General features: G+C 35.6%; 1 long non-coding RNA gene across 1 annotated transcript in view; it reads left to right on the top strand.

The window, feature by feature from the left end:
• The first annotated feature begins 8,231 nt into the window (after positions 1 to 8,231).
• LOC129348044 (uncharacterized) overlaps positions 8,232 to 15,141 on the top strand; it is a 17,534-nt gene continuing 10,624 nt past the window's right edge. The window contains exons 1-2 of the long non-coding RNA XR_008600467.1: positions 8,232 to 9,260; positions 10,253 to 10,538. This is a non-coding gene — a long non-coding RNA (uncharacterized LOC129348044). The remainder of the gene's footprint in view (positions 9,261 to 10,252; positions 10,539 to 15,141) is intronic.

Genomic DNA, 15,141 nt, shown 5'->3' with positions numbered 1-15,141 from the left:
TTTAAGAAACAACAAAGTTGTCCTTCAATACACACATCAACACATTAGCCTACTGTTTCTCTGCATCTGCAGTGACGTAAATTGTGATGAAAACCAAAGAAATACTTGCAAGAAATGAAAGAAATCAAGTTGTGAAATGGATTTGCTGCAATTAAACTATGATCAGTCCTGCAAAAATGTTGAAGGTCCACTTAATTCGAAGCTTTTCCTCTGTTTGTCGATTCCATTAGCATTTCTGGGTGTGTTTTGGAACCTTGGGATGGTCATAAAAGCTGAAATGCAATAAAAGCTACTTTCTGCTACCAAAAAACTCCTCCACAAAACCAACTTGATTAGTTCCCAGAGCTTTCCAGGACATCTGGTGGCCTTCACCAGCAGATGAAATTAATTCAGGTGTGGTGAAGATGGTGCAGATGTTACAATTTACAGATTTGAGAAAATATATAATTTTAGCTATGTGACAACAAGCAGAATTAAAGAGAGGAGGTCATAACTCCTCCCTCTGTTCAAAGATGTAAATTTTCTAGAAAACACAACAAAAAAAACCACTGTGTGTCTTTAAGGTCTTACACGAAACATTCCCAGCTTCAAAAAAGATGTGTTTAAAAGTTGCATTGTCAAGATCTGCACACGATGTCCTCTTTTCTCCACTATATTTCACCACTTTTGATAGTCGTTTCCAGGTTTCTAGCAAGCATCTGGTTGTTTCTTCACACTTGACTTGTTTCTTCACATTTTCTTGATGGGGTTTAAGTCAGGACTTTTAGGAAGGCCAGTCTAATGCCTTAATTCTAGCCTTGATTTGTGCATTTCTTTACCACTTTTGGTGTATGTTTGGGGTCATTGTTTTGTTGGAATACCCATCTACATCCAAGACACAAACTTCTGGCTGATGATTTTAGGTTTTCCAGAAGAATGTGAAGGTAATCCTCCTTCTCCATTATTCAGTTTACTTTGCATAAAGAATCAGATTCACTGGCAGCGAAACAGGCCCAGAACATGATACTGTCACCTCCATGTAGGTTTGGTGTTCTTGGGGTTGAAAGCCTCACCTTCTCTCCACCAAACATATTTTTAGTCATGGTGGCCAGGTGTTTGCATAATCATCAATGGCTCAAAGTGATATATCTGACTTCTTCGAGTCAATAATTTGCTTTTCACATCTTTGCTGAGCTCCTCCAACTTTCCCACTGTAGTGTTTGTGGTTAAGTGTAATGTCTGTATCCAAGTGGCCCTGTTTAAACTGGCTCAGAGGAATCACCAGCTGTAATCAATCATAATCAATCCTGAGAAGTTAAGAGGCCATGCTGCTAAGAAAGTTTTAACACCAAAACTGATTAAGTTTTATGTATATTTTTTGACCCAGCAGATTTGGTCATAATTCCAGAAGATAGCTTTTTTTGTGTGTCAGAGAAGCAATGTGTTTCATTCCAGAAAGTTCTGAGTTATAGAAGAATGTAGAAATGGAAAATGGCTGGCTGTTACACTTACTTAAGTGTAAAATACATTTTATACAATACAATTTTATGTTTACAAAATGAACGTGAATAAATCCTGCAGGATTTGCTTGAAACTGAACTGCTTAGCTTTTACTTTATTTAACCATGTCGAAATAACAGGAGACTATCAAGTACTCCGGCGCTTCCGGGAAAATTATGGCCGATATCGCGAGAACACGTGACGGGATCATCACGCGAGAAGGGAGTACCTGCAGGAAGTAACGCGGAATTTGTCCGGTCAGCGTGCTCGTGGACAGGTAAGAATCCTTTATCTGCCTTTAAAATGGATCAAAATACAAACGAATAATATGCATGAACGTGCCATCATCTTAAGCGACACTGTCCCACGATAGTTTTGTTGTTCGACCAAATGTAATGTTTAATTCGGTCAAAAACACCGTCCGCCATTGCCGCCGCATGGCTGTGACGTTACCGACGGTTACCGACGGTTGCGCTGTCGTGTCGGCGACGACACGCTCGTAAATAAAGGGTTATTTAATTTATTTGGCTTCATGCTGTCCGCTCCGCTGCCAACATAGACACAATACACACCGGTCTTTCCTCGTCTCCCACCGTAGTCACAGTGAAGCCCGCCACTGTTAAATGTAGAGGAAAACACTGTGAAGGAGGGATGAGGTGGGGATAAAATTGATGAACAGAGGAAGTTGTCAAGATTATTGTTCAGAAATTTCACTAGCAGTCTCTATAAATCCAGAGTTTAGTCATCAGTATTTGCTTGGTAAACATATTACTTTAAATTGATAGGATGAGATGGATTCATTATTTTCCTGTATTTATTTTAAGGGTAATTAAAGTGTTACAGGCCTTGACATAAATGAGTGTAAAAAAAATAGTTTTTTGGTAAAAGAAACAAATACAATTAAAGGCTCAATTATATACAACAAGCAGATTAATTTGATAATGATAATGTTTTACATTCACTGATATTAATTCATTTGTCTGTTCTATTTATCACAGTCATTGGTTACTGCCAAGGTGTTCTACTTTGCTGTCCGTCTGCAAGTGTTCTGTCCAGCTGCACCTGTCTGAAGTCTAACTGCATCAGTGACTACAGGTTAAAGGCATCTTCTGGGATGTTTCATTTTATTGCTTTTTGGGATTCCAGCTAAACCAGATTTCCCTAGTTCCCTAGTTTTTTGTGTCTTGCTGCAGCAAGTATAGTTTGCTCTGGATGTGGAGGTGTAAGGAATGCAGTGTATCTTTATCTAGTAGATACAAGCTACTAATACATATTAGACTACAGCACTGTCATAGGCACCGCTACCCATGCCTACACACCGACTGCCCATGTACTTTGAAGACATGGAATGCTTTGTACATTCATTTAAGTAGAGTCCATCCCAAAGAAAATACTCAGGAGTTATTGGAACTGTCGACATTCAGTTGTCATTTGTGTGCTTGTTGTGATCTTTCCACAGAGAGAGATTATTTTACACACATTGGCCTCATCTGAAGAGTAATGAAACTGTTGCTTGCATGTTTGAGGGTTGCTGTTTTCAAACAAACATATATGGAACATTTCACTCTCACAAGAACAGAAAACACAACCTACATACATTGAAAGATTTCAAGCCAGGAGTAGTTACAACCACTCAAGTTTCACAAGACTCACCTGATGATCCTGAGGAAGATGCACAAAATCAAGATGACGGTGTTGTTGAAGCAGACGGTGGATGTTCAAGTCATGATGTGAGTGGACATAAGAACTTGCTTAAAGTAATTAAGCAAAATTTTGCTGCTGCATTGCTCAAGTTGGAGCATTTTGCACATGTGCCAGGCAAAAAAAATGATGAATTCTTGGAAGAACTGCACTTCTTGTTAAGTTCTGCTACATTGCCCCTCTCGACTGACATTGTTACCTCTTTTAGGAAATGATCAATAGGGATTCCTTGTGGGTTTTTTGGGTGGCTTTTAAAGACCTTTGAAATGTAATGCTGGTCATAATTTGTTTTGATTGTTTGATATGTGCTAATTTCAGCTGTTTTATAATAAATAATGAATAATGTTTTTTTTAAATTATGAGGATGGATGTAATGAATACCAGTTAGAAATTTTTTAAAATTTGTTTTGTCACAGGCGGATGATGAAAACACCGCGCCAGCCATGGCAGAGACCGTCTATGGCATCTATGTCATTCAACACAGCGGTGCAGAACCCAGTGATGCCCCAGAGGATGTGGGAATCATTCTGGAGGGGGTGACGGTACTCAGTGAGTTGAGGAATGTACCATTTGCACTGTCCATCTTGCTTGCCTTTGTGTATAATCTGAACCTGAGTTACCTCCCAGAGTTAAAATATACATTCGAAGCTCTGCAGAAAATAATCCTAGAGCTTGATGGGAACAGACTGTCTGCAAAAGTTCAGGCCCTTAAGACAGTTCTTTCCCATTGAGAATTTTTGCTCAACTGGGGGAAAACCCTTTTGTTTTCCTTTAAGATGTTCTAAGTTCACTTGCAAAGTATTTTTTTTATCAACACTAAATCTCCTGACATTTTAATGGGCAGTTCCCATTATTTAATGTTGAGTTCTATAAGGGGGGGTGAGAATTCAAATAGTATATTACCCCATGTCCCAAACAGCATCTTCAGTTTAGATCATCAAAGACTTTTGTAATGCTTTTCTTCTGTACCAAGTACTCAGATCCTTTGTAATTGTGATTTAAAACACAAAGCGGTTCTCAACTGGGTTCCAAATTTTTCTGTACTCTTTAAGTAAGTTTTTGTGTTTTATTTATTTATTTATTTATTTTAAATTCATTTTGTTCAGTTTAGATTTTTGGTCACTTTCTAAGATAAGATAAGATTTATTTTGGTCAGTTGTGGTAATTTCAGTATGTGGCAAAAAAAAAAAAACTAAACTGACCAAAATTAAATAAAAAATAAAAGTAAGACAGTAATGAAAATACAATTAAAATATTTAATATAATTATTAAAATACATGTTAAAAAAATATGAATAAAAACAGACCAAGATTAAAGGACATTTATCTTATATCAATGTTTGTAAAAACATTAAAAACAATGTGGACCTGTTACATATTTTAAGCACTTAATATATATATATTTTTTTAACCACACACTTTCCGATCCACCAGTTGAGGACCACAAATTTAGAGGGAACAGTGCTGAATATTTGTTTTCAGAAGTGATACATTTCATTTGCTGTTTGAGTGTAAAATATTGTTTTACTTATTGTTATTAATATTGTTATTGTTTTTTTTAATTTAGTTTGTATTACAAGCAGTACTAGCAGTTTGTAACTGCATGTAGGACTTCTATTCAGTTAATTAAAAATGAGCAACTGTACTGCCTTTACAATTTAAATACAGTTTATGACAGCATCTCTTTGTCCTGTGTTATGTTTACACCTTTTAGACCAAGTAGACTGTAGACATTGTTGAAAGATAACCTTTTTGAGTAAAACTCAAATGTAATACTTAAAATTGCCTTAATTAAATCATGGAAAGAATTTCCACATGATTAAACAGCTCTCTTTCAGCATTAAGCAATTTTGTTGGGCCAACTTGATCCACTCGGGTTGAAGTACCCTAGTTCAAAATAGTTGGATCAACCCAATTCAAAGGCATGAACCCATACTAAGTAAATTAAGTTGGATCCAAACCTTGCGAACAAGTTAAATGGACCCTAATAAATGAAGTTAAACTAACCTCAGTGCCTTAAGTTGGAACAAAAGAATTGGTTATAGTTTAAAGTAAGCCATTTAATCGTGTGGAAATTCTTTCCATGTTTTTTTTTTAAAGTTCATCCAAAGAATCCATTTTTTGAGTGCACACAATGATGTATTGCTTTTGTGTGTGATGTTCTCAAGAAATGACTTCTTACAAAAGTGCTATGACAACATCTATCTAATGATGTGTCCTTCTGTACAGTTGATTTGCTTTCATTTAACTAATTAAAGTTAAATGATAGGAGTCACATGTCAAGATAAATTGTGTCTTGTGTGATTGCAATGAAAAGGTGCTCAATAGCCAATCAGGACTCAAGGATTTCTTCTTTTTGTCCGTGTTCCCTCGGAAAAAAAACAACAGACAAAGAAAAGATCCTTGAATTTTTCTCTGTCAGTCCCTTTATGAAACCACCGTAAATGACTACATTCAGCCATGTTATACATTCAAAGCTGCCTGCGTGACGCACTTTGTTTTGTCCGTTTGCTTTTCATTGACGTTTTTTCTCCTTGAAATCTATTTTTATCGTCCTTCAAGGCTCCCAAACTTTGTCAACCCTCCATCTATTCTAGATTTCTTATAATCTCATTTTTAAGTCGTCAACAGGCTGTGAACAAGAATGTATTGCTGCTTTTCTCTTTTGGGTGTAATATTCGCCTAGTTAAAGTACAAAAATATGCAGTGAAATAAAAGACTGAAAAGGTAAGTGCCCACCTGAAATCTTCCTCATCACACACTCACTGTCCAAAATATCTGCTGCCTTCCTCCCTCTTTGTTCCCCTTTATCATCGCTGGCTTTTTTTGTTTCATTTCAAACTACGCAATCGGTCTTTAAAAGCCCACAACGTGCTGCAGAATGAAGTCACCACGATCATCATCCCTCTTACAGGCGCCAGTGAAAGGAGGGCGTCCTGTCAAAGTCAAGATGAAGCACCAGTCAAAGACCTCGTCACCTCATTCTTCCTCCAGCTTCCCCTGTTCCTCCTTTAGAGCCACAGCAAATGAGTCGCCTCTTTGTTCTATCAGAATAATCCCTGTTTCGCTGTCCTGTTTGACTTCACTGTCACCTGAGAGGCTAAAACTCAGGAGCAGCTTCAACTAAAATTACCCATCAGCTGGGCAAACAGAACTGTTGGCTGTGGGTAGAGGAGATGGAGGACCAAAACGTGCATCAGACACTGTTATATTAGAATTCCAGTAAAATACAGGCAACCAAAGCTGCCAGTATTTTACTATTTTGCTATTTTTACAGTGTTACAATTGTAATTCACTTAAACAGATTTTGTGTCCGACTGTAGAATATGGGGATTACCTTGCAATGCTGTTGCTAGACTTTCCAATGATATGCAGTATTTATATTAAGTTTTCACTGTTGTCAGCATTAACTTTAACTGTAGTTACAAATTACATTTTCTTCTTTGAAAATGCATAAATACCAATAGGAATTGCAGACATACAACATAAATAACAACTTGTCTTTAATATTTATGATCCAGAATTGAGATCTAACAATTCTAAAAATGTGTATAGTACTAAAATACCTAAAGCAATAAACATGAAAGGTTAAGGCAATTTACATGTTTATGAACTGAAAATATTAATTGAAAGGCCGATACGTACAGTATGTCAAATTGTTGTATACATAAGCATATAAATAGATCAAAGAAAAGTAATTTAACTTAAGATAAAACAGCACAAATGGACCATTGTGTTTTACGTTAAGTTAAATAATTTTTCATCAGGTCATCAGTGTAAAGTTAGCAATAATATTCTTAGTTGCCTAGATCAAGTCGAGTCTAAACAGTGTGAACTGCTGTGAAATGTTTTGTTCAGTTACATCATCATTTTTTTTACAGCAGTCTATAAAATCATTCTTGTTTTTGGGTCCTAAAAAGCATCAGATTTTACAGTTTTTAACAATATTTTGGAAAACCATTAAACTACTGTCTGACTTTTTTTACTGACTGATTTTTGCATTGCATTTTTACAGTCATTTATAATACTAGAGATACAGAGAGAGCACATTTGATGTTTATTGAATATGCTGTCTGAGTTCTCCTAATCTAACTTGTCCTTATTCTCAGGGCATCAAAAGCAGATGTTTTTTTTTTTTTTAAAGCACTTGCATCTTGAACATCCAAACAAGGTCCGTGTACGGATCTGGTAATTGGATTTTCCGTTCTGAAACGGGTATTGAAAAACAAAAAAGAGTGGTTATTTGATTTTCGTTTTAAAATACAAAAATTAAAATTGAAATACAAGGCGTTTTTCCATTTTCATGATCAAAAAGGGATATACGATTTTTAAAAAATGCTTTGATTTTCGTTTTATATTTAGAATAACAAGAAAGTAAAATCAGTAAGAGACAGAAACGAAAAAAGGTCCGTTTTTTCATTTTCGAGACCGGAAGTGGTCATCAGCAAGTGTGGCGCTAAACAGAGTAAGGTGCATAGACTGTATATACATTTTTTTTCGTTAGTTTCCATGGTCAAAATGAGAGATCAGGTGGCCGATCTTAAAATAAATCAATACTGAATTTTTTATAGAGCATTAAAGTTTTGCAAAGTCAGGGGGCGGGACTACTTGATTGACAGTCCGGTCTGGAATGATTGACAGGTCCTATGGAGGAGGCAGCAGAGACTGCTCTCCTCGTTTGGATTAATTCTGATATAATAACTGTTGGTTTATTTATCGGTGCAGCAGCAGAACATTTTCCACAGACAGTTTTCCTGCCCGTTGGCTTGTTTTAACCAGTTTTCTACCTTCGGCTGATTCTACCAGCAGACACTGAAAGGACTCTGATAGTTTGGTAAGTAAATGTTTATTTTCGTATCGGTGCCGCTTTTAATGCACTTTATATGCAGCGTTAGTGTCAGATATAATGTGTGCCATGCACTCCAGATGTTGGTGGAGTTTGTTTCAGTGTGTGTTGACCAGAGAAGAAAGTTAGCATAGTAAATATTAGCTTTAATGTTAGCGATGCTAACTGATTAAAGCTAACGTAGCATCAAGCTAATGTGTTGAGTTTCATGTAAACAGTTGAAGTGTGTTGTGTTCCTGTAATGTGGTTCATTAAGTTCATAAAACTGTGGCTGGTTGACATTAATTTAACGTTCTGGAAACTTAAATGTGATTAAAACAGTAACGTTAATGTTCTAGTTGTCAGTAATCAGCTTTAATTTTACACTAAAACAGACTGATAGTTTTAAATGACATCAGTTTCATTAATTTGTTGAAAATTGTCTCATTTGTTGTGATTTTGCTGCTGATTTATTAAAAGCAGATGATCCGTGTTGAAGATACGTTTAGTTCTATTATCAGAAGTACAAGAAGGAAAATGGAAGTTTAGTTCTGCTACATCAAAGATTTCAGGATTAAAATAACTAAATGAGTCTTTATGCCTCAAACTTTATTTTTACAATAAAGGAATAATGAAATAATCACAGATAATAAAAATATAAATAGCAGAGAAAACCTGAGAGAATAATTTCCTGAAAAGTCTGTGAAGGAAAAGCAGCTTTTTTATTCTGAAAGATCAGAATCAGTTCCAACATCTGCATCAGACAGCATCAAGTCAACCAGAAAGAAAAGAAAAAAGAAAATGACTTCTTTCTGATCGCATCTGTTCCGCTGCTCACAGTCTGCTGCTGATCACATTCCTCACATTTACAGTCCACTTTTAAAAGTTCAGCAGACAGGTGCTCTGCTTTGGAGTGTGACGATGTCATTGGTGATGTGGAGAGTGAAGTTTCCGTTTCACCCACAGCGTGCTTTAGGGCAGCCGGGTCGGACTTGATGTTTGAAATACTGACCGACAGCTCAGATTTAACTGTCTGTAGTTCTGTTTTGACTTTCACTCAAAACCGCCAGGAGCTGGGTCTTTAAAATAACCGCCGTCTCGTTACAGAGTGAAAGTAGCAGTTCCTCCTTAAGGTCAGAGATTGCAGCATCTGAGGGCCTCTTCAAAAGAAGACGTAGTTGATGAAGGCGTTCTGGAGCAGGACCAGAAAGACCACGACCAAGCAGCCTTGAGATCTTATGCAGCGTCTCCCTCAGGTGGGTGTCAACAGTGTTCACGGTCAGCTCTGTGGTAATCCTGTCAAAAAACAAAACAGAAAAAAATCTAGATTATAAATCAACATGTAACCAAAGCACTCTGTGTATAACACCATAGTATAGGATGTAGTTCAGAAAATGTCAAAGTATAGTATACTTTTCAAGAATAACATAGTATGGCCTGTAGTTTATAGTATAGCATGTCGACAAAAAAACCCAACTGATTATTATGTGGTTCAAAAAGTGCAAAATGATAGGATGTTGCCTAAAATTGTCATGTATGATATGTGGTTCAAAAAATGTCATCGTGCAGTATATTGTCAAAATAGTATGTTTTTCAAGAAAACATCAGAGTATAATATTTCGTCTAAAAAATGCCATAGAATAATATTTCATTGCAAAAGTAAAAGTACAGTAATTTTTAAAACCGTTCAAATTCTTATAATATGTTGCTAAAACAGCAAAACAAACAAAAAAAACTAAAACAAAAAAAAGTCATAGTAATATGTCAATTAAAAAAGCCTATAGTATAGTGTGTCGCCCAACAAACGTCATAGCATAGCATGTTGCTCTAAAAACATCATAGTATAACATGTCGCTCTAAAAACGTCATAGTATAGCCTTTGGTCCACAAAACCTTGTTTTGTCCTGGCTGTCTGAAGTAGGTGAGGAGCAACACCAAAACAGTCCAAACGTTGGTTTCCAGAGGGTTAGACGAGAATTTATTTGAAAGAGGAAGTTTACAACAACACAACATGTGAGGGGCTTAAAAGCAAATGGGTGTTAGTAAAATAAAAATAAATAAACAGAACTAAAAGTGAACTTCACGTTGACATTGATGGGCATTCCAACCAGGAACAAAGTAAAAGATAATCAATACGGAAAAAAAAACTCTTCCTGTTCACCTCTTAAGACCCAAAAACACACCGCAGTAGCACCCTAAACTAAAACTACCAATGGGTTCCCTGTTTTCCTTTCTGAACAATTCACAGGTCCCTCTCTATCTCCCCACACATCCACCAACCACTGGAACACATCTCCAAAGTTCTGCCGGTCCAGCTCAGCTTCCCCTCAGAAGAAGTGCCGCCACCTGCCAGATGAAGGAGCCTTTTGAGAGGCAGCTGACATCGTGATTGGACTGTACTTTGGTCTGTTCCAATCCAGCTTCAGCTCCAGAGACGGCAGGCGGGACGAGTCAACGGAGGCCGGGTGGACGAAGGCATGCAGCTGAGTACAATCCAGAAAACAACAGAGGAGGAGCGCAAACAGAGTAGCATGGTATGTCTCTTAGAAAATATCATAGTATAGCCTTTGGCGTGAAAAAACACCATAATATACATCGTATATTGTACAAATAGCAAATCAAAGGAAAAAGACATACATTGTAGAATTGTAGTTATTGTGGGCTGACTGATTTACTGATTATCAGTATGTTACTTTTTACTGATTTACGGTAATAAATACATTTAAAAATGGTGCTACTTTGGCCCTGAACCTTTATCTACCTGTGGTCGCTCTGTCTTCTGGAGTGATTTGATTGGTTATACGTCACGAATAAAACTCCTTTAACTTAACATCTGTAAACAAAACAAAAACGTATCAACAAAGTTTTCTGTTAAAGTTTGTGTTCTTCTAAGTTTAACTCCAAGATTTTATAAATACTCTCATTAACTGCAAATGAATATCTACTCCAAATGTCTCACTAATAATCATTATCAGCCTTAAAAACCCACAAAACACCCCTCTACACTCGACCACCCTTAGTACAGTCCGGTTCCCCCTTCTATAAATCTACTTGGAGTCTTCCACTTCCTGTTTGTCAAAGTGGCCTTCTACCTGGACAGGATTTGTTGGAGCTCATGCAACAAACATTTTGGGTAACTGCACTTTAATATGGATGGATGACACTGAATTAGAGTCTGTTTTAATGAGACTGAGTTAAGATGTGTAGCTCTGTCATTAAATAGGAAATTATTTCTCAGAATTCACAGAGAAAAGTCTGAAATGTTTGCTAGGTTAGCATCCCACATGTTCTTTGGCTCAGCTAAAGCGAACTCTCTCCAACTTCTGGATCTCTTGAGTTACTTGTTGTTAAAATATCTTGCTGTAGGTGCTGAAGCTCAGAAAGTCTGAGATGTTTGTTCAAAATAAGCTCATTCTCAAGTCTTATCTGAACTGTCCTCTTTTGTTTAAACTTTCCCTAAACTTAGGAGTTAATGACAGAGCAGCACATCCAGACTCAGTCTCATTTATGTAGAGATTAAGCTTCAATGTCATTCATTGATGTTAAAGTGCAGTTTTTCAAATGTTTGTTGCACATGCTCCCGACCAAACCAGTCCAAGTGGAAGACGATGTGAAGAGAAAGGTCCAGAGGATGAATATCACACGTTTACGTTGGAAATAAATGTCCTTTAATTAGACGTTGTCATGCAAAAGTTGGATTTCCCTTTAATGATGTTCAAATCTTTGAGTGTTTTGTTGATAATGGTTTCTAAATGTTTTTTGACACTCGTCCCCAAAGATTAAAACCTTCTACGGCTCACAAGCTGCAACAATTCACACATTATCAACTATCTTTCTGACTAAACTAAGATAAAAAGTGAAAAACTGCCTGATTTCTGCATCATGAATGTCAGTCTTTTGGTTTTTATGCCAGTAAACTGAATATATTTGGGTTTGACATTTCATAAACCAAAACAAGAAATGAATTACTGGAGAAAACAATCAACAGATTAATGGACAAAGAAAATGTGTTTTCCAACATATATGGCTGAATTACTCCAACATTACAAGAGGCGTACAATTTTAATTCAATTTTATTTATATAACGCCAATTACAGGTCAAATTGTCTCAAGACGCTTTATTTTGAGATTTTTTTGTCATTTAAAATATGACAAAGTAAGAAATTTAAACCTCTTGACTAATCCAATTTATTATTTGATTTTTAAGAGACTACGACAATTAAAATAACTTTCTCCACTAAAACTAATAAACATGAGGTCAAATAGAAGGAAGAGTTTTAAATACTGCAGTCCCACGATGACAAGAATAAAGTTTGTCAACAAAAACTAAATCTGCTGGTGGATTCAATGAAAGTCCTAATAAATGATAATAAAATGTGATACTAAAGGTTTGTGGTGCTAAAAATCTCCAAGTAAAGATATGAAGTTGAACATCTGGATGGAGGTTGATAAAAGTTGATCTCCCTTCATTTCTCTGGAGCGACTCCATGGATTTCATGGATGGTGGTTAAAGACCTGCTCTTCTAGTGGTCTTCCTTCTAGTCGCTGTAAAAAGTCAGTCCATCCTGACCGACTTCAACACCTCTTCATGACAACTTGTTCTGCCTCCGACCTCGGGCTTTACATTATTTCATCATATGGCATGTTTTCACAACATGTTGAAAAATGACATTTTTCGACACAGTATACACAGTATATTCATGATGATTTTTTTTTTTTTTTTTTAAAGAAAACCTTTCTGGAGTGTTTTTCACGGCCTCCTTTACATTATTTCATCATATGGCACGTTTTTACAACATGTTTGAAAAATGGCATTTTTTTTCGACATAGTATAGTAAGGCGTTTTTTTTGCGCCAAAATTCATGATGATTTTTTTTTTCAAATAAAACCTTTCTGGAGTGTTTTTCACGGCCTCCTTTACATTATTTCATCATATGGCACGTTTTTACAACATGTTTGAAAAATGGCATTTTTTTTCGACATAGTATAGTAAGGCGTTTTTTTTGCGCCAAAATTCATGATGATTTTTTTTTCAAAGAAAACCTTTCTGGAGTGTTTTTCACGGCCTCCTTTACATTATTTCATCATATGGCACGTTTTTACAACATGTTTGAAAAATGGCATTTTTTTTCGACATAGTATAGTAAGGCGTTTTTTTTGCGCCAAAATTCATGATGATTTTTTTTTTCAAAGAAAACCTTTCTGGAGTGTTTTTCCACGCCCTCCTTTACATTATTTCATCATATGGCACGTTTTTACAACATGTTTGAAAAATGGCATTTTTTTTCGACATAGTATAGTAAGGCGTTTTTTTTTGCGCCAAAATTCATGATGATTTTTTTTTCAAATAAAACCTTTCTGGAGTGTTTTTCACGGCCTCCTTTACATTATTTCATCATATGGCACGTTTTTACAACATGTTTGAAAAATGGCATTTTTTTTCGACATAGTATAGTAAGGCGTTTTTTTTTGCGCCAAAATTCATGATGATTTTTTTTTCAAATAAAACCTTTCTGGAGTGTTTTTCACGCCTCCTTTACATTATTTCATCATATGGCACGTTTTTACAACATGTTTGAAAAATGGCATTTTTTTTCGACATAGTATAGTAAGGCGTTTTTTTTGCGCCAAAATTCATGATGATTTTTTTTTTCAAATAAAACCTTTCTGGAGTGTTTTTCACGGCCTCCTTTACATTATTTCATCATATGGCACGTTTTTACAACATGTTTGAAAAATGGCATTTTTTTTCGACATAGTATAGTAAGGCGTTTTTTTTGCGCCAAAATTCATGATGATTTTTTTTTCAAATAAAACCTTTCTGGAGTGTTTTTCACGCCTCCTTTACATTATTTCATCATATGGCACGTTTTTACAACATGTTTGAAAAATGGCATTTTTTTTCGACATAGTATAGTAAGGCGTTTTTTTTGCGCCAAAATTCATGATGATTTTTTTTTTCAAATAAAACCTTTCTGGAGTGTTTTTCACGCCCTCCTTTACATTATTTCATCATATGGCACGTTTTTACAACATGTTTGAAAAATGGCATTTTTTTTCGACATAGTATAGTAAGGCGTTTTTTTTGCGCCAAAATTCATGATGATTTTTTTTTCAAATAAAACCTTTCTGGAGTGTTTTTCACGGCCTCCTTTACATTATTTCATCATATGGCACGTTTTTACAACATGTTTGAAAAATGGCATTTTTTTTCGACATAGTATAGTAAGGCGTTTTTTTTGCGCCAAAATTCATGATGATTTTTTTTTCAAATAAAACCTTTCTGGAGTGTTTTTCACGGCCCTCCTTTACATTATTTCATCATATGGCACGTTTTTACAACATGTTTGAAAAATGGCATTTTTTTTCGACATAGTATAGTAAGGCGTTTTTTTTGCGCCAAAATTCATGATGATTTTTTTTTCAAAGAAAACCTTTCTGGAGTGTTTTTCACGCCCTCCTTTACATTATTTCATCATATGGCACGTTTTTACAACATGTTTGAAAAATGGCATTTTTTTTCGACATAGTATAGTAAGGCGTTTTTTTTGCGCCAAAATTCATGATGATTTTTTTTTTCAAATAAAACCTTTCTGGAGTGTTTTTCACGGCCCTCCTTTACATTATTTCATCATATGGCACGTTTTTACAACATGTTTGAAAAATGGCATTTTTTTTCGACATAGTATAGTAAGGCGTTTTTTTTGCGCCAAAATTCATGATGATTTTTTTTTCAAAGAAAACCTTTCTGGAGTGTTTTTCCACGCCCTCCTTTACATTATTTCATCATATGGCACGTTTTTACAACATGTTTGAAAAATGGCATTTTTTTTCGACATAGTATAGTAAGGCGTTTTTTTTGCGCCAAAATTCATGATGATTTTTTTTTCAAATAAAACCTTTCTGGAGTGTTTTTCACGGCCCTCCTTTACATTATTTCATCATATGGCACGTTTTTACAACATGTTTGAAAAATGGCATTTTTTTTCGACATAGTATAGTAAGGCGTTTTTTTTGCGCCAAAATTCATGATGATTTTTTTTTTCAAAGAAAACCTTTCTGGAGTGTTTTTCACGCCCTCCTTTACATTATTTCATCATATGGCACGTTTTTACAACATGTTTGAAAAATGGCATT

This window comes from Amphiprion ocellaris, chromosome 22, assembly GCF_022539595.1.
Source record: "Amphiprion ocellaris isolate individual 3 ecotype Okinawa chromosome 22, ASM2253959v1, whole genome shotgun sequence".
NCBI lineage: Eukaryota > Metazoa > Chordata > Actinopteri > Pomacentridae > Amphiprion > Amphiprion ocellaris.
The sequence above is the reverse complement of the archived record's forward strand: the minus strand, read 5'-3'. Positions and strand labels throughout refer to the sequence as shown.